Below are 22,500 nucleotides of genomic sequence, written 5' to 3'. Positions count from 1 at the left end.
GTAGGACCAGCGGGCTTACATTGGTGTCGTGACCCGTATGGAAGTGAGGTTTAGGGGGGTGAGTGTAATGGAGGCCAGCTAGTAAGTGCTGTGCAGGTAAACCTTACTCTTCTGACCTCTAAAGGTGCTCTAGTGACAAATGCTAGAGGCTATGGTCTTTAGCCTCCTTGTTAGAGAAACTGACTCTCATGCGGAAGGTCGCCGGTTCGATGCCACCTCGGAGCGGGTTGGATGGCGTAAGACCGGCGGGGTTACATATGCATAAACTTACAGAAGCAAACTAAAACAGAACTGGCACAGGTTACTTTGTTATTAGTAGATTAACTACTAATAGTAGATTAAAGTAGATTATTAGTAGATTAACAGGACGTGATCTCTCGGCTAGAATCCAAATGCGCTGTTGTTGTTGTTGTTTGTTTTTACAAAGAATCATACGCATAACTTTTTATCAGTTGGATAATTTGGCCAGACATGATTACCTTTTGTTCTCCAGTGTGCACTGGCTATTTGCTTGCTTGTATTTGGCGTACTCAAATAACAGGACCGACGCAGTGATTTATAGGATTTACTATTTGATCTTTATAAACATAGACGTTAGCACAGATTGTTTTATTCATAATTTGTCGCCAGCCGCACCGGCCTTCGTCCTAGGTGTTTGTGTCTCTTGGCGAGTATCTAAATGTTGTTTCTAAATGTTTTTACCGGTTTCAAGAGTTCACACCTAGCTGATGATTGATTATGAAGTATGTTTGGCATGCTGTGCCGGGAAGGAGCCCAGAGCTCAAAAGATCCTTGAGCCCGGGGCTCCCTCCCGTTTGCATGGCGAGAGGGAAGTTGGAGCTCAGGTAGATCTCGAGAACTCCATTGCTTATTCATTGCTAATGACAAATTAGAGATAGCTATGGAGAGATATTCTGCTGACTAAGGGCTCATCTATGGTACAAATTTGGCTTGGTCACTTCACCTATGTCGGATGTCTTTAGATGGTGGGGGGAACAAGGTGACCCAGGGAAAACTCACACGAGCAAAGAGAGAAAATGTAAGCTGCACAGAAACGTTTACTGGCCTGGTAAGACTTGAACAAGTGACATACTTTCTGTGAGGCACCATTACTGACCACTGGGCCGCCGTGCTGCCACCTCAAGAAAAAAGGAGGATGAGTAGGGGTGGAAGGGGGGATTCTTTAAGACGGAGATGACTGAGGTAAGAAATTGGTTATTTATGGTGCCTTAGGAATCATCTGATTGGTGAATCATGCAGGACCAGCTGTGGTCAATCATAAGCACATGATCCTCTTGAAAATAGTTTATAAATAAACTTGACTCATGGGTCAAAATACCTGCAATTTTTTTTCTGCAGTGTCTTACCTTAAAGCAGCAGTTAGATATGTGTTAATTAGTGATGTGCGGATTGATACTAAAATATCAATATCTCATATACTAGCTTTGTGTGCTCTAGAATCGATTATCTTACCAAAATATTTATATTTTAGTATTTTGGAGCAAATATGTAGGTTATTGGAAATAGAAATACAGTGGAAAGTGACCACAATTACCTTAGTTTATCTGAATAATGCCAACTTAGTCGGAACTGCTTGTTCTTCTGCCTGCCATGTTATGTGCTTAATATGGCACTGTACAACTGCAGAGAACTCAAGCTAGCCACTCAGTCAGTCCGCTGGCACATGTTGTTCATTCACACAATGGATAAGGGTGCCTGCAATGGAAGTTTTGTGTGGGGCTACTTCACTTCCATGAACTCAAACGATGCTGTTTGTGACACGTGTAACAAAACAGTGAGGTACTGTGGTAAATGCACAAACCTAATCAAACACCTACATATAAATCACAAGACAGTATGACTACGCCATGACTAGGTGGTTAGAAGAGGAGGAAAGGAGAGGCACAGGTGCTGCTGTGGTGAGACAGACATCGCTTTCAAGCAGGCACTATGCAGGTACAAAGGTAGAAAATGTGGCGATGTGGTTGTATTTTGGGGGCTTGTGTTTTTGTGACAATGATAAAACAAAAGAAAAAGGCTAAAAATCTTCAAGGGGCTCAGATTAATATATCACTAAACTAAAAGGCGTGATTGTTTATTGTTTTATGTTAAGATGTTCAGGCTGGCATTTAGATATACATGCTCAGATGCTTTCAATAAATATGTAATATCTAAATATTTAAGTTGGCTCTTTTTTTGTATGATAATTCCTCATCAAGAAACAATCAAGAGACAAGAAGTCTCATATTCAGTATAAAGTGACACTTTTAAGTACACTACTTGTTACTTTAATTTCCCAAACAGTAATTTTTTGGCTAAGTATCGGTGTCTGATCGGTATCGCTGACACTCGCCTTTATTTTACTTTTTATTTTTACCTTTATTTTGGTAAAATAACTTGGTTTTAAGTGAATCCTGAACAACTTATTCTTCACTCTTCACTTATTCTTCAGTTATTCTAAAAGGAATGCTAATTTGGTGTGCTTTATGTCAGCTCTGTGCAGTACATGCGTTTTTTTCTGCTAGTCAAACATTTAACGCTTTAAATGAAGTCTTGAAATTCAGTATGCAGTCGTGTGCATCTGGTAAACACGTGTCTTTTATTTTGTCTTTCTTTTACCATAAACAGGAACGTGTTTGCTGTCGCGCACTGAATGGAGAACGAGCTGGAAGTGCATCATTGCTTTCAGATATGTGCTTGTTTTTACAACCTGGGTCGGATTAGAATAAATTGCAGACTCAGCACATTACTGCTGTACCTCATGCTGCTGAGGGCTTGTTGATCCAGAACAGCGGCACTTGGATAAAAGCAATATGCTAATATATCCAGCATACATGCTGGTGCGGGAAGTTTCTGGTGATATATATATAGCACACATGCTAGCATTTGCTTTCAGTCATTATGTGGGTTTTGAAATATCTTGATAAGCCACTATGTTAACTATTGAAATGCTAGTCTCTGAGATGATTTTAGGAATAACTGACAAACTCTGGTATGCATTATTTACTAAAAGTCAGTCAATTATGCTTATTGCTTATTACTGCTTATACTGTACCACATGTAATGTTTAGAGAGGGTGGCACGGTGGCTCAATGGTAACAAGAAGTTTGCTGGTTCGAGTCCTAGTTGGGCCAGTTGGCATTTCTGTGTGGAGTTTGCATGTTCTCCCTGTATTCGTGTGGGTTTACTCTGAGTGCTCAGTATACAGGTGAATTGGATGAACTAAATTGGCTGTAGTGTATGAGCTTGTGTTTGAATGTGGGTCTATGGGTGTTTCATAGTACTGGGTGGCTGAAAGGGCATCCGCTGTGTAAAACATATTCTGGAAAAGTTGGCGGTTCATTCCGCTGTGACGATGCCTGGTAAATAAGGGGGCTCAGCTCAAGGAAAATGAATGAATGAATGAATGTAGTGTTTAGATGTATTTCATGAAAGGTTTTTGTCCTCAAACAGCACAGGGTGCTTTCACACTCGGTTCAATTGCCTGGACTGAACCCAAGTTTAATTGCCTCCCTCCCCCCCCCCCCCCTTGCTACCTTTTGTTCCACCTGGCTGGTCTTTTTTCCTTCTGAACCCCGGTATCCTTGCGTCATCAAGCTGCTGTTTTGTGTTTGGCTGTTGCTAGGTGACTGCCACAAGTACAAAGTGCCAAAATAGAGACATCCGCATATCACGGTCATTCTACTACCAAAACCAGAAGCCACTTGGATCTATCTGCCACAAAAAAAAAAAACAAAAAACAAAAAAAACATTCAGAACATCACGCGATGTCTGCAGAAGTCGTTTTTTGGTGGAGACAAGCAGACATTATCACTGTTTGCACTGGGTCAGTCCCGCTTGCCACCAAGGTACACACACCAGAATGAACGTTATGAAAGCTAATGTTTGTTGTACAGTTGGCGGTTCACTTCTGTTATTTGGTACGATTGCATTCATATCAGAAGTGAACCGTACCAGAGTTTGCATGAACCGTAGCCCAGACCACTTTTTTTAGGCAGACTCGGGTACGGTTCATGGGTGCGCACCTGAGTTCAGAAGACACGTTCACACTAGCTAAACGTACTGTAGTTTGACGTCAATGGAACCTGGGTGCAGACCAATAGTGCTTGTGTGAAAGCATCCTAATATGAGTGGGTTATATGCTGGGTTGGCATCAAATGCAAATTTTTAGATGTTCATGCAACTAGGTTGTTTGCATTTCACATACAGTGCAGGCGAATTTCTGCCTCGATACAGAATACATAAGTGAGCAATCTAGAGCAAGTGACAGTATTTCCACCTCAATGACACGGAATGTCCAATGAGTTGCAAAAATCACAGAACTTGCTTCAATTTTGCATTCCACGAAAGTTAAAAAATCAACTGAATTAAAAATTGTAATGAGACTAAAAGCATTGAGTAATTAATCTAGAGTGAGTGACACAATACTTCAGTGACATGTAAGACATGATGCATTTGGAGCAAATGCACAGAATTCAACAACCAAAACCACCCAAATTAGTTCAAATTCACTCTTTTGTGAATATTTAAATTTTTGTGTACATTTTAATATTATTATATATTCTCAAAAATAGGGGTGGCGCAGTGGGTAGCGCTCTCACCTTAGAGCAAGAAGGTCACTGGTTCAAGCTGTTTCTGGGTCAGTTGGCATTTCTGTGTGGAGTTTGCATGTTCTCCCCATGTTCGCGTGGGTTTTCTCCAGATGGTTCGGTTTCCCCAACAAACCAAAGACATGCGCTATAGGTGAATTGGGTAGGCTAAATTGTCTGTAGTGTATAGGTGTTTCCCAGTGATGGGTTGGGTCTGAAAGGGCATCCGCTGCATAAAACATATGCTGGATAAGTTGGCGGTTCATTCACTCCAGCAGCACATAGATGTTCTAAACATCATAATTTAATCATATTTTCTGAATATTCATAGAGAAATGTGTTCAAATATATTTGCCATGATTATACACAGACGTTTATTCTAGAAAACATTGTATTTTCTCTCTTTTTTTCTGGCTGTCTGGAGTGATAAAGGAAGTTTAAAGAAATGAGGGTGATTCTGAAAATGCTTCAATATGTAAATAAAATAGAATAAATTATATAAATGATTTTTAAACCTTTAACATTTATCCATTGTTTTTAATTAATTAATTAATTAATTAATTTATTTATTTATTTATTTATGTTTGCTAGAAATGTATGCAAACTATTGCATATAATTTTTGTGCATTTAGTGCGCTGGGTCACTCTGGACCTCAGTGACTCGAAATACGAGATGCATTTGCTGCAAATGCACAGAATTTGCCTTAATCTCTTCTTCCATGCAAGTTAAAACAATTTAACTCAAACACAAAATTGTTAAAAACCATCCTGTAGGTAATCTTAATCAAGTGACATAATATTTCCACCTCAGTGACATGGATTTGCCTCAATTTCTTCTTCCACATGAGTAAAGAAAAAAAAAAGGTCAAATGAAAAATTTGAACTAAGCGAAAAACATCCTGTGAGTAATTTAGAGCTAGTGACATGATATGGTTCACATTTGGTGTGATCCCAGTATTAAACATCTCAATCAAATCTTGTGGTTTTGTTTTGATTTCCTTTCTGTCAGTTGTATCGCCTGTAAAATAACTGTAATCATTGAGCGTACCAATACGGAACTGTAATTTGGTCAAAACTGTCTGGAGCTTCTTCAGCCATGCGGTTCCCTAAAAATAATTGCACACCTTAGAATGTTCATAAGCCAGTCAGAATATAGTATAAACAACAACAACAACTGTCAAGTAGTGGGATATATTAGGCAGCAAGTGAACCACTAGTGTCTCAATTCCAAATGGTGCACTTGCAGTCTTGGGAACTCACAATAGCTGCTGTGTGCGCATGTATATTAAGTCCACAAGACTGTAGGGTGTCGCATTAATCATTTTAGCTTTGTGCCTGCTATGCGTCCTCGATGCACAATTCTGCGGAGCCTGCTTTTGATGTGTACTTCTAACAGGCTTCTACCTACAGTCAATGTTGTGTTAAGCCATGAAGACCAGAAGGGTTGAAAGTGTCATTTGTGATTGGGTGCAGTTTGGCGTAATGTGTGGAAGCAGGAAAAAATGGGAAAGGGAAACAATATTGGTGAGTTTGATAAGGGTTAATTAGTGATGATTGGTCAGAGCATCTACAAAAAAATGATGTATTGAAAGCATTTAGTGAAATCTGACCCGTGGCTGTTTATAAAAATACCTATAGATGCACTTCTACAGCCAAACACATCAGTCAACCCATGATTACAGTGGTCCCTCGTTATTCGTGGGAGTTACGTTCTAAAAAATAACCCGCAATAGGTGAGATCCGCGAAGTAGTCCGCTTTATTTTTTACAAGTATTATAGATCTTTTAAGGCTGTAAAACCCCTCTACACACTTTATACATTTTTCTCAGACAGGCATTAACATTTTTACACTTTTCTCTCGTTTAAACACTCTCAAAGTTCAAACCTTCATAGAAAATATGTCCAGTATTATAGAATAAAACCAAAGATCAAAACCTGTCGACAGGTGCAAACATTCATCGCTCTAAGCAAAAGGTTCATATAGCTTTTTAGCTTTTATGCGGTAAATCTTGGCATCCACCATAATGTTCTTCATTATGTCACTGATCCACAAAAGCAGACTCCATTCTTAAGGGGGTCGCACACCTGATGCAAATTATTAGGATGGCGCACTGTGGCAGGGCAGAAATATAAACAGTGTCCTGAGTTATTGCTGAGCACTGCAGACAGCTGCCGACTTAAGGTGCCAGTGCGTAGCCTGATATAGACCTATATTAACAGTTCTAAAATGCGTGGCGCGGCACATCTGGTGAGCAACCCCCTTTACAATGGTCATTACAACCCTCTTTGCATTCTTGGTAAATCTCACACTGCTAGCGATCGAAGATTCATGTTAATTTGGTAAGCTGACACATTCTGTTTTGTACAGGAGAAAAAGAGGAGATTGATTGACAATGGTCCACAGCCAATCAGGACTCAGAACACAATGCGCTGTAAAAAAAAAAAAAAAATGAAAAAAAAAGGCATGTCAAATTACACAAAGAAAAACTGCAAGGCCTCGAAAGGTGAACTGTGTTATAGTTAGGGACAACTGTATATACAAAATAATATGCACACCCACAACCTGTGTGTATTTCTACTGTGAAATTACCACATCAAACATGATGTGCTAATATGGATGCAGTTCTCTAGAGTGTATATGATTAATGCTAGCTCCACATCTAACTATCAGGCACCTGTAGAATTAATGCGTTTGAGTTAAACATATATAAATAAAATGGACAGAGTCCTTTTTAAAATTAATGACGGTGAATGAAATTCAAACCGGTGAGCCGTCACTTCAGAATCAAACGCACTTCAGAATCAAATCAGAAATCAAATCTGGATCTTTCACTTACGTCCAATACACTATTGATTACACTTACATGGACATCTGTAATCTAGTTATTTGCCTTAATAGACAATAGGATAATTAAGGTGTTTACATGAAGTGCTTTCATGTAAGAGTTTCCTGTCATTTTGGGTGACTTTAACTGCAGTTTGGCAGGTTCACCTTCACTCATGAACATTTCATTCATGCCCCTGTGACAAACTAGGGTATTAGACACAAATAAGGAGTAAGGAGTTTTGAGAGTGTTATGGAATTTGATAGCGCGCGTCAAATGCAAAGAAAAAACTTTTTTTTTAGTTCAGTGTCTGTACAAGCAATTAGTTTTATTTTACTAGGTTTTTACAAGTTTGCTCAAGAGATAATGTAAGATAAATGTGCGCTAATTTTTGCTCTAGTTGACACTTGATATGTTCTGTTAAAAAAAAAAATGATTTAAATGTGTGGAGATGGAAGTCGAGGGGCTCACTGTACTTCCTTACTCATTCATGGAGCAATCTGTGGTCTGGGTGGAGAAAATATAGGCTTTATGGTAAGCAGCAGTCAATGGTACATTTATTTTTGGGAAATATAAAATCTGAAGAAAGTCATTATTCAGATTTTCCAAGCTGAGAACTTACAGATATTTTGACCGATACCGATAACACTTAATATTTTGAGTCTGATAAGTATACTTATTCTTAGCCTTAATATAAAACTAAATGCAAACAAATACAGAGGACAATAGATTTTTATAATAATCCATAACTGTAGAATATTTAAGCAAACTACAAATATCAAGCAAATAGATATTTCTTTACAAACAATCACCCATCTAGAATATGCACATCTGATTTTCCTTCATAGCGAAAAAGCATCCAGAAGCAAGTCTCTAAAACATATATAATGGTGGAAAAAATTTGCAATTAATCAGTTAATAATTTACTTTCTAATTTACTCAAATTAAATAATAAACAAAACCATTCACAAAATTAAACCATTGAACTAAAATTCACACCAACTTTAGCAATAGTAAAAAAAATGTAATTAAAATAGGAAAACTATAATAAGCTTGGTCTGTACAACGTTAACCAATTGGTTTTAGTACTTTGCCTGATCAGTGCATTGTTTTTGATAAAATCACACTGAACTGAGCTAAACTGAACTGAACTGAACTTAAACACTAAAACCTGAACCACACTGTTCCAGTTACTATGACCATTTATGTGAAGCTGCTTTGACACAATCTACATTGTAAAAGCGCTATACAAATAAAGCTGAATTGAATTGAATTGATTTTTTTGGGTTTTTTTGATAAAGAGTTTTTTTTTTAACTTCACGTAGGCTGATTCCGTAGGTGGTTGCAAAAACCAGTCTTGAAAGCCGCAGGTTCCAGAGTGGGTGGGCGATTTTTGCCACTGAGATCAGGGGCGGCAGAGACTGAAGGAGAAAGAAAAAAAAAGAAAAGGCCAAACGACCTCCCTCGGCTCTTCTGCACCTTTCTGTGCCTTCTCTTCCATCTCCGGCTGAAGCGCAGTCATCGCTTTAGCCTCATGGATTGCCGCAGGGGTCCAGCTACAAAAAAGCACTCTGAGTTTCTTTGGAGCTGATAAATGAGTCTATGAGAAGCGGTGCGAGATGGTATGATGGCTTTCAGATCCTCAGTGTCACCTCAGTCATTTCTGCATCCAGCTGAGTTGAGGTCATCGCGGTGTCGCTAGTCATCAAACCGGAGGGTGGGCTTCTAGGTTTCAGTCCATTTCTTGTTCTTTAGCACCTTTTTTTAACAGTGTGTTTCCATATGTGGTCACCGATAACTGTGTTTATAACTCTAGTTGTTTTGTAGCTTCTTTCTGCGATTTCTTTAGGATTGAGGCTAGGAAAGTTTGCTTTAGTTTTGCTACTTCAGAATTTTTTATTTAATTTAGTGTCTGGCTTTTCTATTGTCTGTGATATTTACTAGGGATGTAACGGTATCAGAATTTCACGGTACGGTAATACCTCGGTATGAATGTCACGTTACGGTATTTATTGAATCATTTACAGGAAAAAACAAAACTTATGAAAATACTCCAAAAAAGTGCCAAAAGTGTCAATGACATACAAATTAGTCATCTATCTGTAAGCTTTGAAACAGGAACTTCAATTTTAATAACAAAAAAATATTAAACCATGTAAAAAAATAAAGTTTCAATTTAGTAGTGTTGAAAACTCATCACATTCAACATTTAATTACTCACTCACTTAGATAGAGATGGGTTTAAAGGAAAATTATCATATAAATATAATCTGGTAAAAGCTGGTATCTCTGGGTATTTACAATGTCCCCTGCAATAGAAAAAAACCCTCTCATTTGGGACTGAGGTTTCTGGGACAAGAGAGATATGACTTAGCCCAGGTTGACAGCAGTGGGTAACGTTGTGCATTGTCTTTCCCCCACTTAAGAAGACAAACCATGAGTGAGATAGAGATCTCATGTCTGCATTAATCTGAACAGTGTGCTGTGTTTCTGCAGTCCCCATGACTGATTATTATCGTATTGGGGGACGTATTCCCCAACTTGCAGGCACGTGCACACACAGGGCTCAACCTGTGCAGTGCACATGCCCTTTTTAGTCTTGGATAGAAAGTTCCCTTCCAAAATGATCAAAAGTGCCCCCGCGACACGACATACCCTCCGTCCCCGCTTTACAGTACGCGCGCGACAACACAGCTGATAAGAACTCGCGCGACAACACCGATATTCAGTACGCGCGCGACAACACAGCTGATGAGAACTCGCGCGACAACACCGATATTCAGTACGCGCGACAACACAGCTGATAAGAACTCGCGCGACAACACCACTATTCAGTACGCGCGCGGCGACAACACCTGCTTTAGGGTTTTCCAGCTCTTTTTGATCCCCGCTTCTAGCAGCACACTCCATTTCCGCATTACTGGATCTGTAGCGACAACAGACCGCAAGGGATGATGGTCAAGCATGGGCTGATGGGAATTGTAGTTTCCGGTACCTCCCATTCGCTTCATTCGCCTGAGCAAATTTTCTCAGAAGACCTATAGTTTTACCGAGTCATGCGACTACGGTAATATCGAAAAAAATTAATATTGCGGTATGACGGTATTTACAATACCGTTACATCCCTAATATTTACTAATGATTTCTGTGTGTGTGTGTGTGTGTGTGTGTGTGTGTGTGTGTGCGTGCGTGCGTGCGTGCGTGTGTGCGTGCGTGTGTGTGTGTGTGCATGTGTGTGTGTGCATGTGTGCCTTTGTGTAGTGAAGGTTAAGGTTCTGCATTCAGTTCCCAACAGGATTATTGTTAAAGGTCTTTTTTTTCTTGTAATCTTTTCAATTTTGAATGTAGTTCAGCTTCAGTTTCTCTTATTTCCATTAATTTTAGTTTAGTTCCAGTTGTAATTATTTTTATTAGTGATGCACAATATATCAGTGACCATATCAGCATCAGTTATTAGATGCTATATGTAATAGTACTTTTATCTGTCTTATAGATTTAAATCGGCCGATATTTTTGCCAATAAATTTTTTATTTTTTTCGCTGATTAATTCACTTTCTATGCTTGCTGTCTGACACAGTAATTAATTAACACTTTTTTATTGGTTAATGCTCAGTGACTCGGATGCTTTTATTATGTTTTTTTTTTTTTTTTTGCCAGGCAGTAGGTTTTATGTATAAAATTGGCCATATTAAAGAACAATTGATTAATAAAGTTCAGAGAAGCTTGTGTGAAGTTAAGATTTTAAAATAAAATATGCTGCGCACTCTATGTGTATATGCACTATAATTAAAAATATTGATCTTTATGTTTATTGGCTAATATATCGGCAATTCGTCTGCAAATCTAGAGAGTTATCGGTTATCGGTATTGGTCAAAACTTCCATTTCAGTGCATCCCTAGTTTATTTGAAATTGAATTGAAGAACTGTCTAGCTTAGTCAAAACAATGCTGTTTGTTATTTGTTTAATTTGTTTTTCAATCCTTTCCTAGTGATGGGTTGCAGCTGGATGGGCATCTGCTGCGTAAAAAAACGCATGCTAGATAAATTGGTGGTTCATTGCGCTGTGGCAACCAGACCACTTAATAAAGGGACTAAGCCGAAAAGAAAATGGATGAATGAATGTTTTTCAATCTGTTCTTTCATGCAAGTTTAAACAAATCAGTTCAAATGGAAAATTCAATCTAAGCAAATAACATCCTGTGAATAATTTAGAGCTAGTGACAGATATGATTCACCATCGGTGTGATTCCAATATTACACATCTCATTCAAATCCTGTTATTTTGATTTTATTTGTATTCCGTAGATTGAACCACTTCACATGCTAGCAGCCCTCTGCTTTTCAAAATGATTTTACTGGTATTTTAATATTGGATAATGTTCAGTTGCGTTTTTATGCAATAGTTTTTGTCAAACCTTAGATTGTGTGCAAAGAATTAGCCATAGAACAGTTGATTAATAAAGTTTAGAGAAACTTGTCTGAAGTTAAAGTTTTAAAATAGAATCAGTTGCTCACTATGTGTATATGCACTATAGTTAGAAAATTGTTATTTATATTTATCAGCTAATACATCGGCTATTGGTCTTCAAATCTAGTTTCAATTATCGGTATTGGTCAAAACTTCCATATCGGTGCATCTATAATGTATTTGTATTTGAATTGATGAACTTTCTAGCTTACAGTCAAAAAAAAAATGTTTGCTGTTTATTCAAATTTTTTTTCAATCCCTTCTTTTACACAAGTCACCTCAAATGGTAAATTTAAGCTAAGCGAAAAACATCCTGTGAGTAAGTAAGTGCTATTGACAGATATGATTCACCTTTGGTGTCATCCCGGTATTATATATTCAAATCCTGTTGTTTTAATTTTATTTTTATTATGTTGATTAAACCACTTCACATGCGTGTTGCCCTCCACTTTTAAAAATTATTTTACTTTTATTTTGATATTGGTTAATGTTAAGTGAGTTTTTATGCATTTCTTTTGTTAGGCAGTAGATTTTATATATAAAATTGTCCATATAACAGAACAATTGATTAAAAAAGTTCAGAGAAGCTTTTCTGAAGTTAAAGTGTTAAGATATAATCAGTTGTTTACTCTGTGTATGTGCACTATAATTAGAAATATTGATCTTTATATTCTTATCGGCTAATATATCGGCTATTGGTCTTTAACTCTAGAGAATTATTGATATTGGTCAAAACTTCCAAATCAGTGCATCCATAATTTATTTGTATTTGAAATGATGAATTGTCTAGCTTACACTCAAAAATTGCCATATTTGTTTAAACTACTTCAAACTAAAATGTTTGCTTTTTTTGCGGGTGCAACTTAATTGTTTTTTGTTCAATCCACTTATATTTGTAAGAACTAATAAGTTAACTTAATTCCTTAATGTTGTCCCAACACTAATATATAGTGTGAGCCTCAGCATTCTTTACAGTGTAGTACTTTTTTGAATTTCATGCAATGGAAATGTAGCATATTTCACACTTTAATACATCTTTGGAATACATTAATGCGAATATAATTCTGCTGCGTGCTTGAAATATTCTCACAAAGGCAACTTTTGACTGCCGGCGAATAAATCTGGTGCTTTATAGTGAATTCCTCAACAAAGTGGAAGGTTATTGTTGCTAAACCCATTGACATAATGGTGGAGTTTCTCTCCATCTAGATGTCACAGTGCAGAACACATTTCAGTTCTGTTTGAGCGATTTGTTGGCAAGATGAGAGTCTGGCCATTTGAGATTCTCAACCCCTTTTATAAATGCCGTAAACCACACAAACTTTGGCACGGTTAGTTTTTTCTTCTCAGAAGCACATCTAAACAAAAAAGGAAAGATGTTTTAAAGGTAGCGCAGGTTTTGTAGTCTAAGATTCACCTCATAAAAATGACTCTCTGCTTATGTAATGTGTCAACAAGTGCACTGTAAAAAACGCCAGGTTTCACACTATTGATTTATGTTGAGAAATGTGAAGGAATTAAGTTAACTCATTTGTTTTTTACAAATTGAAGTGGATTGAACATGAAACAATCAAGTTACCCCTAAAAAACCTCAAGAATTGTGTTTTTGCTGCTCATTTTAAATAAGTAGTTCAAGCAAACAGAATTTGACCTCCTTGTTTATTTATTTATATCTTTTTTTCAGTATTTTCCTTTCAGCGGTTGAATTCGTCAGGTCATTGATGTGTAAAATAAATGATCCTATAGTTCCGGCTGTGCATCTGTCAGGCCGACGACGGAAGGGAACGAAGGGAAACGGGCAACAATGGAAAGAAAAATGACGTTTTTGTGGGCTTGTCAGATCTCGCTACACCAGAGTGTTGCTACAAGAAGTTAATTATTGGAATGGTTCAGTAACTCGCCGTGACTTTTGCATTCATTCTTCACCTAAAGCTGAAGTGAAGGGAAGATTTAAGGCTGGCAGTCCTCCAGCGTTTCGCTCCGTCTCTCAGGTTCCCTACATCAAACAGGAGCGCGTATGCAGATCTCCAACACTGGAATATTTATGAAACGCAGAACAATCCCTCCCGTTGCGATGCCATTTCGGAGATGGAAGTAGATGTTTTAGGGGCTTTGAGACTTACTGTACTTCCTTACTCATTCATGGAGCAATCTGTAGTCTGGGTGGAGAAAATACAAGCGTTATTGTAAGCAGCAGTCAAAGATAAATTTGTTTCTGGGAAATATAAAGTCAGAAGAAAGTCTCATTCAGGTTTTCCAAGTGGACAATTTATCGATATTTAGACCGATAACCGATAACTATTTACATTTTGAATCCGATAAGTATACTTATTATTAGCCTTAATACAAAACTAATCATAATACAATCAATTGTCCTCTGTGTTTCCTTGATCCATAACCGCAGTATATTTAAGCAAGCTACAAATAAATATCTAGATCTTTCTTTACAAATAGTCACTCATTTAAAATATGAAACTCAGATATTTTATAGCTAAATAGCCTCCTGCAGCAAGTGTCTAAAGTGGATATAATGCCAAAATAATTCATAATTAATAATTGATTTATAATTTACTTTCTAATTAAATACGACTTCATGCAGAAACATGTCACAATTTCACGTACTGTAAAGTTCCAATTTGTTTGAATTCATACAATTTCAGTCATATGTAAATGCAACACAATCTCATGGCAATTCCTAACTTTTTGATTTAGTGGCTAATTCATATGAATTCGTACAATCTCATTTGTACAATAAGGTTTGATTTGCGTATCCTGCAATGATGGTTGGGATGCAGAGTTGGGTGCCATGCCTCCTTTTTAAAATTGTACGATTTCGTATGACTGAACTCGAACTACATAGTTCCAATTTGTATTAGTTCGTACTATTTCAGTCATATGTGAATGCAACACAATCTTAAAGCAATTTGTAACTTTTTGATTTCGTGGCTAATTTGTATGAATTCGTACAATCTGATTTGTACAATTAAGTTCGATTTGCGTATCCCCCAATAAAGGTTAATGGGGCGGGGTTGGGTGCCATGCCTACAATTTCATTCGTACAATTTCGATTTGCTTATACCCCAATGACGGTTGGGTTTAGGGGCGAGGTTGGGTGCCACGCTTCCTTTTTAAAATTGCACATTTTCATATGACTGAACACATATGAATTTGTACGAAATAGCCACTATACTGACAAAACGTAAAAAATACTTGAGTTTCCTTGTGTGATCAGGCTGGTAAATGTGCATTTTAATTACATTTTATTATTTTATTTTATTTATTTTATTTTATTTTTGTACGGTCCCACTCTATATTAAATGGCCTTAACTAATATGTACTTACACAGGATTTAATAGTTTGTTACAATGTACTTATTGTGTAAATACATGTATTCACTGTGTACTTATGCTTGATTAAATACATGTATGTATTTACATCTGTAATTAACTTTTGTAATTACATTTGTAAATACACTGTTGATCATCCCTTACACCTTAACCTACCCTTAAACCTACCCATGCCATCAAACCTGTCCTTAACCCAACCTCTATTCCAACTCAAAAGCACCACGTGTTCTCAAAAACATTATAAACACAGTAAGTACATTGTATTTAGTTTTTGATGTAAGTACATAGTAGTTAAGGCCACTTAATATAAAATGGGACCTTTTGTACTTTTATTTTTAAATTGTACCAAAATGTACAAATGATATTTAAAAAAATGGACACAAATTAATTGCTAAATCAAAGATTGCGTTGGGAAAAAAAAGCCTTTATTGCGCAGTAATTTTAGTACTTAAAGTCTAGTATTTAAATTTGATGTTTGTAAACAGATACTGTAACTTCAGCTTTTTTGCGGGTAATTAGCTGCCCATTCATATCGAATAATGAGCTCGACAAGAAAAGTAAAGACTGTTATTCACAACATATACTTATTTATTTATTTATTTATTTATTTATTTATTTTCAGTTCTTTCTAAGATTTCACGGAATGACATGGTTTTGTAGCGTAGTCTAGCACACCATGAAAAGGTGAAGTTATTAAATATTTAGTAGCAATAAACTCCCTTTGCTGCAGTACCGTACTATCCCCAGGGTACCTTTTGATTTAAGTTTTTATATATATGATTTTAAAAAGGCTTTTTGATCCTGTTACACTGAATGACTTCTAACAAACTACAACTCTGGGACTAAAGTACCCTAGCTATTTCAGTGCAAAAAGACATGGAATCTGTCAAAAACTTGGTATTTTATGTGTTTTTTTTATATAATTTACAGTTGTTAATAGCACATTTAAAGTCAATGCCATTATACTGAATGAGTTATAATTTTATTTCACCCTTATTTTGACACTCAGATTCCAGTTTTAACATTATTTCACCCAAAATTAGTGGTAGTAAGCAAATTGCAGAGTATTTTTTCCTTCACTTTTGAACTGTACACTATATAGTGGATAGAACGTAGTTTTAGACACAGCCATGAATTTAGTGGATAGTTAGATACAGATTCAAAACATGTGTCTAACTTCAGGTTCATTTTACTTTAAGCTGTTATGCAAATCAAGGACTTAAAATAGTTTATGCTTATCTTGGTCGCTGCAGTTGTGCATTGTTATTCACAAAAAAGCATGTATCCTATATTAGCTTTAGGTTGAAAAAAAAAAAAAAAAAATAGGCCCAAATGTAGGACTTCCCTCCTTTCTGTTGTTCAAACACTGGATGTGAATTTGTTCAGTCATTGTTTACAGTATTGGACTTGTTTATGGAAAAGTGCAGCTTGAATGCTTTGCAAACGATCTTCTGTGTGTTCTAGAGAAGAGCTGAGATTATTTAAAAAAATACGACATTTATTATTTGATTTCAACCTTTAGTTCAGTTTGTATATATCTATATCTGTCAGACTGTAAACTGTGATGGAGCAAATTTTAGTTGGCATTTATTTTTTTTCCCTACAATTTAGTGGAAAAGAGCAGCTTGGACACTGCAAAATATCTACATTTTATTTCAATTTTTTTTTATTTACATACTGTATAATGTTATGCACTTGTATATTTCAAACGGCTTTTATTTTATAGCTGCAAACTGTGATTGAGCAAATTCAAGTTGATTTTGATAATTTAGTGTAAAAGAGCAGCTTGGACATGCTGCGAAACATCTCATTTTAGTATTTTATGGAGAAAAATGAAGTTACGGATAATGTTATGCATAAGCAAAACAGCTTATATTTTATGGCCGCAAACTGAGCAAATTCAAGATAATGTTTTTTTTTTACAGTTTAGTTTGTTTAGTGAAAAAGAGCAGCTTGGACACTCTACAAAACATCTCATTTTTGTATTTTATGGAGAAAATTGTGTTTACATAGAATATTACGCAAAATAGCTTTTTATGGCTGCAAAAACTGTGATTGAGCAAATTCAGGTTGACGGTTTGTTTTAAGATTTAGTGGAAAAGAGCAGCTTGGGCACTCTGCGAAACATCTAACTTTTGTATTTCATGGAAAAAATTATGTTTACATATAATGTTGTGTGCTTGTGTATATAAAACAGCTTTTTTTGGCTGCAAACTGTGACTGAGCAAATTCAAGTTAATGGTTTGTTTTACAATTTAGTGGAAAAAGAGCAGCTTGGACATTCTGCAAAACATCTCATTTTTGTATTTTATGAAGAAAGCTGAGGTTACAAATAATGTTACGTACATGAATATGCAAAACAGCTTGTAGTTTATGGCCGCAAAAACTGTGATTTGGGCAAAATCAAGTTGACAGTTTGCTTTACGATTCGGTGGAAAAAGAGCAGCTTGGACATTCTACAAAACATTTAGTTTTTGTAATTCATGGAGCAATTGTGTTTCCAATGTTTTGCACTTGCGAATGTAAACCAGTGTTTATTTAATGGATGCAAACTGTGGTTGATCAAATTCAAGTTGTCGATTTGTTTTAGGATTTAGTGGAAAAGAGCAGCTTGGACACTCTACAAAACATCTCATTTTTGTATTTTATGGAGACAGTTGTGTTTAAGGAAAAAGGATAATGATATGCACTTACATACACAAATTAGCATTTATTTTATGTCCGCAAAAAATTAGCAAATTCAAGTTGATTGTTTTATAATTTAGTGAAAAAGAGCAGCTTGGACACTCTACAAATTTCTCATTATTGCATTTTATGGAGAAAATTGAGGTTACGGATAATGTTACGCATATTCATGAGCAAAACAGCTTTAATTTATGGTCGCAAATTGAGCAAATTCAAGAAGATGGTTTGTTTTACAGTTTAGTTTGTTTAGTAGAAAAGAGCAGCTTGGACACTCTGCAAAACAACACATTTTTGTATTTTAGGGAGAAAATTGTGATTAAGGAAAAAGGATAATATTATGCACTAACATAGGTAAAACATAATTTATTTTATGCCCACAAAAACAGCGATTGAGCAAATTCAAGTTGACCGCTTGTTTTACAACTATGTGTAAAAGAGCAGCTTGGACACTCTGCAAAACATCTCAATTTGTATTTTATAGAGAAAATTGTGTTTACATATAATTGTATGCACTTATGGCCTTAAAAACTGCAATCAAGCTAATTTAAGTTAGTGGTTTGCTTTACAGTTTAGTTTGTTTAGTGGAAAAGAGCAGCTTGGACACTGCAAAACAGCACATTTTTGTATTTAATGGAGAAAATTGTGTTTAAGGAAAAAGGATAATATTTTTCACTTACATATGTAAAACAGCATGTATTTTATGTCCGCAAAAACTGCGATTAAGCAAATTCAAGTTGACCATTTGTTTTACAACTTTGTGGAAAAGAGCAGCTTGGACACTCAATTTGTATTTTATGGAGAAAATTGTATGGCATGCTCTTATGGCCGTAAAAACTGTGATTGAGCAAATTCAAGTTGACCATTTGTTTTACAATTTAGTGGAAAGGAGCAGCTTGGATACGCTGCAAAACATCTCAATTTGTATTTCATGGAGAAAATTGAGGTTACGGATAATGTTACGCATATACATAAGCAAAACAGCTTTGTTTTATGGCCGCAAACTGAGCAAATTCAAGACGGTTTGTTTTACAGTTTAGTTTGTTTAGTGGAAAAGAGCAGCTTGGACACTCTGCAAAACATCTCATTTATGGAGAAAATTGTGTTTAAGGAAAAGGGATAATGTTATGCACTAACATATGTAAAACAGCATGTATTTTGTGTCCGCAAAAACTGAGATTGAGCAACTTCAAGTTGACCGTTTGTTTTACAACTTTGTGGAAAAGAGCAGCTTGGACACTCTGCAAAACATCTCAATTTGTATGTTATGCAGAAAATTGTATGGTATGCATTTATGGCTGTAAAAACTGCGATTGAGCAAATTCAAGTTGACCATTTGTTTTACAGTTATACGCTGCAAAACATCTCAATTTGTATTTCATGGAGAAAATTGAGGTTACGGATAATGTTACGCATATACATAAGCAAAACAGCTTTGTTTTATGGCCGCAAACTCAAGTTGACAGTTTGTTTTACAATTTAGTGGAAAAGAGCAGCTTGAACACTCTGCGAAACATCTCATCTTGTATCATATGGAGAAAACTGAGGTTATGGATAACATCACACACATGCTTATGTAAAACAGCTTTAATTTTATGGCCGTTAAAAAACTGTGATTACGCAAATTCAAGTTGACGATTTCTTTTACAATACCCATCTCCTTATATGGCAGCTATATAAAGCACAGTGTTTGGGCTGTTTTACAGCAGCATGTTGTCTGAAGGCAGTCTTAAAGCATCAAAGAGACAGTTTCGCCATAAAAGTGATGCATAAATCTCCGCAGTATACCCAATTGTGTTTAATTCAAGTCATTTCACAGAGGCTTTAAACTCTGGCGAAGGTTTTTTTTTTTTGTTGAAAACCGTCACATATTTAATGAGCCCTCACAGGAATGCTCATTTACAAGATTGTTTTATCAGGGAAGCTTTACGAACCCATTATGATATGATGACCGCACAGAGGTAAATTGGTCTGGAGGTATACAGGATTGACATGAAGACGTGTCTACTTCAGAAACGTGTTCTTTAGACTCGGACTCATTACTGGCCATTTAGAAACTGCACAGCCCAATCAATGGAGCCGTCAATTAGTCAGTGTGTCAATTAGTCACAGGGGTAAAAACCCCAGCGCGCATGGTCGGATCTGTCCAGTTCATCACCGATCGGCAACTCGTGCCTTCCAAATTTCGATTTCTCCACATCTTCAGGTTTCGATTTAAGCCCAATGTGCAGAATCTGTTCAGAGTTTCCGGAAACGCTGATAAGTGCTCCAAGAGCTGCAAAAAAATCATCCTTTTAGCTGATAGCCGAGCGTGATTTGCCCTCGTGCTGTCCTTAACCTGTATGGTTTTTCTTTTGTGTGACACAAAAGGAGCTGTTGAGCTTCCAAAAAGCTGAAAAGTGCTGTTAAGGCACCAAAAAACTGTACATGACTTGAGGGTTTATTTTAGATTTAGCTTTTTTTAAGTGATTTTATATCATGTTAATATATTTACATTGCATTTATTTTTTACATTTTCAGTTATTTTTATTTTATTTATTTTATTTTTTTTCATTTTAGAATGTGTACATCAAGGAAAAAAAAATAAATGTCATGTTTTTTTTTTCCTGGCTGTAATATTTCTAAAAGAGCTGTTGATATAGAACTGAACCAGATTTTTTTGTAAAAATTCAAACAATACAAACATAAAAATAAAACAAAACAAAAAAATCTGAATAATTAGTAACCCCCTCGTTTCAGCAAGGTGTTTTCACACCTCTACTTTGGAAAAAGTCTGAAAAATGGGCGTGTCCAGCTCTGTTTAGGGGGGAGTGTCGGAGGAACTAAAGTGGGATGGTGTGGGAGTGTCTATTTGGGCACACGCGAGTTTCTGAGTCAAAACACACACACGGGAGAAAGTGATGGTGTTTACATGGACATCTGTAGTCGAATTATTTGCCAAATTATTAAATGGTGGACTTGCAGTTTGCAGTTTGGCTCTTTCATTCAGGGAATTCAGTCATGCCCCTTGCGACAAACGAGATATTTGATTCGAGGAACTGCTCTAAGCGTGTATTTTTCATGCAATGTTTGATACCGCACGGCAAATGAGAGAAAAAAAAACCTCCGCATTTCCCGAAAACTTAGATGCACACAGCAGGTAGTGTCAGAAAGCCGCGTGTGTTATTCCGGTCACAAAATGCGGTGAAAACCCTACACGAGGTTAAAGTTTGGTTGTGGTGCTAACATGTTTACACTCGGTGCAATAGTTAACTTAGTTCGATACAAACAAACTGAATAAACAAAGAGCACTGGTCGCTCACTTACCAAATCTGTAGAGACAGGACAATCACCAGCAACAAGAGCTGCGTCTTTATTAGGAGAAGACTACAAGCGAATCCGGATCCGGAGAACAGCTCTCAGGTAAACAATGCTCCTTCTTAGACACGTAAGTTAAGTTATTGTTGTCGAGCGTCGCGTACACTGTTAATCCACGTGTGACTCCAGCTGCGCTCTCACAGAGAGAAAATGAAAACAACTTAACTGCAGCAAACTATAAAAGCAACACTTCACGCTTGTTTTGCCAATACAACGTGGGTTGTCTGTCGTCTAAACACTGTGACAGTAATGAATATTAATAAAGTTGCACAATACAGCGCGCTGATTGGTTTGAACCAAGCCTTACTCATGCATTAATGCATCACACTGTAAGACGTAATAAGACACACTCTGGCACAGACGTCCAGTCTACACGCTGGAATACACGCTATTATGTCATGACCGTGACGCAGCTTCAAAAATTCGTTTCAAACAGGAAGTACGAATTTGCTTGAAATAACGCAAAAACAATCAATTTACACTTTTTAGTGAAATATAGGTGTCCTAATAGTGTTTTAGCAGTGTGGGACACATATACGACTGTCAACAGCTCAAAAAATGTGTTTTGGTGTTTCGTGACCCTTTAAAGACGCCTCTCATATGGAGAATGAAGTCACATGAATTGCTCAGGTGTGAGTTTTTCCAGCCTGATCTCACGAGAAAACGTAAGTATTTTACGTTTTGGCAGTTTAGTGGCTAATTCGTACGAATTCGTACGAGTTCAGTCGTAAGAAAATGTACGATTTTAAAAAGGAGGCGTGGCACCTAACCCCACCCCTAAACCCAACCGTCATTGGGGGATACGCAAATCGTACTAAAATGTACGAATTACATCGTACGAATTTGTACGAATTAGCCACTAAATGAAAAAGTTACGAATTGCTGTGAGATTGTGTTGGTTTTTCACAGACTTCAACAGAGTGTAAAAATTTTGATGGTTCTGTGGGTCTCGTCTATTAAATCTGAGCATTAATTTGCATTTAATATTACTGTAGATTCAAGTCAAGTGATTGACTAGGCCATTCTTCAGCTTGATTTTCTTTCTCTTCTTTTTCCTTGGCTGTGTTTTGGATCATTGTCTTGCTGAAATGTCCATTCTGGCAGAGGGTTGCTGAATAACTACTGAGAGATTTTTTTGCTGCTGTCTGGGCTTTCACTGCCTTTCTACATCTCCCTTTTTTATGTGTTCAATACTCCCTGCTTCGTTTCATTTTATTACACACAACTTCA

At 36.6% G+C, this 22,500-nt stretch overlaps 1 protein-coding gene and 1 long non-coding RNA gene across 14 annotated transcripts in view; one reads left to right on the top strand and one right to left on the bottom strand.

Moving 5' to 3' along the window:
• The window catches only part of ntrk3a (neurotrophic tyrosine kinase, receptor, type 3a), a 441,806-nt gene that overhangs the window by 98,443 nt on the left and 320,863 nt on the right, over positions 1-22,500 (top strand). The window lies entirely within an intron of this gene.
• LOC147830817 (uncharacterized) lies at positions 16,534-20,584 on the bottom strand. The gene is made up of 2 exons (XR_015526878.1): positions 19,267-20,584; positions 16,534-18,985 (listed from the first exon to the last, which is right to left on the bottom strand). It is a non-coding gene; the product is annotated as an uncharacterized LOC147830817 (long non-coding RNA).

The sequence above is a fragment of the Danio rerio genome, chromosome 25, assembly GCF_052040795.2.
Source record: "Danio rerio strain M-AB ecotype USA chromosome 25, GRCz13ab, whole genome shotgun sequence".
Taxonomy (NCBI): Eukaryota; Metazoa; Chordata; class Actinopteri; order Cypriniformes; family Danionidae; genus Danio; species Danio rerio.
Note: the sequence above shows the minus strand (reverse complement) of the source record. Positions and strands in the feature narration are given on the sequence as shown.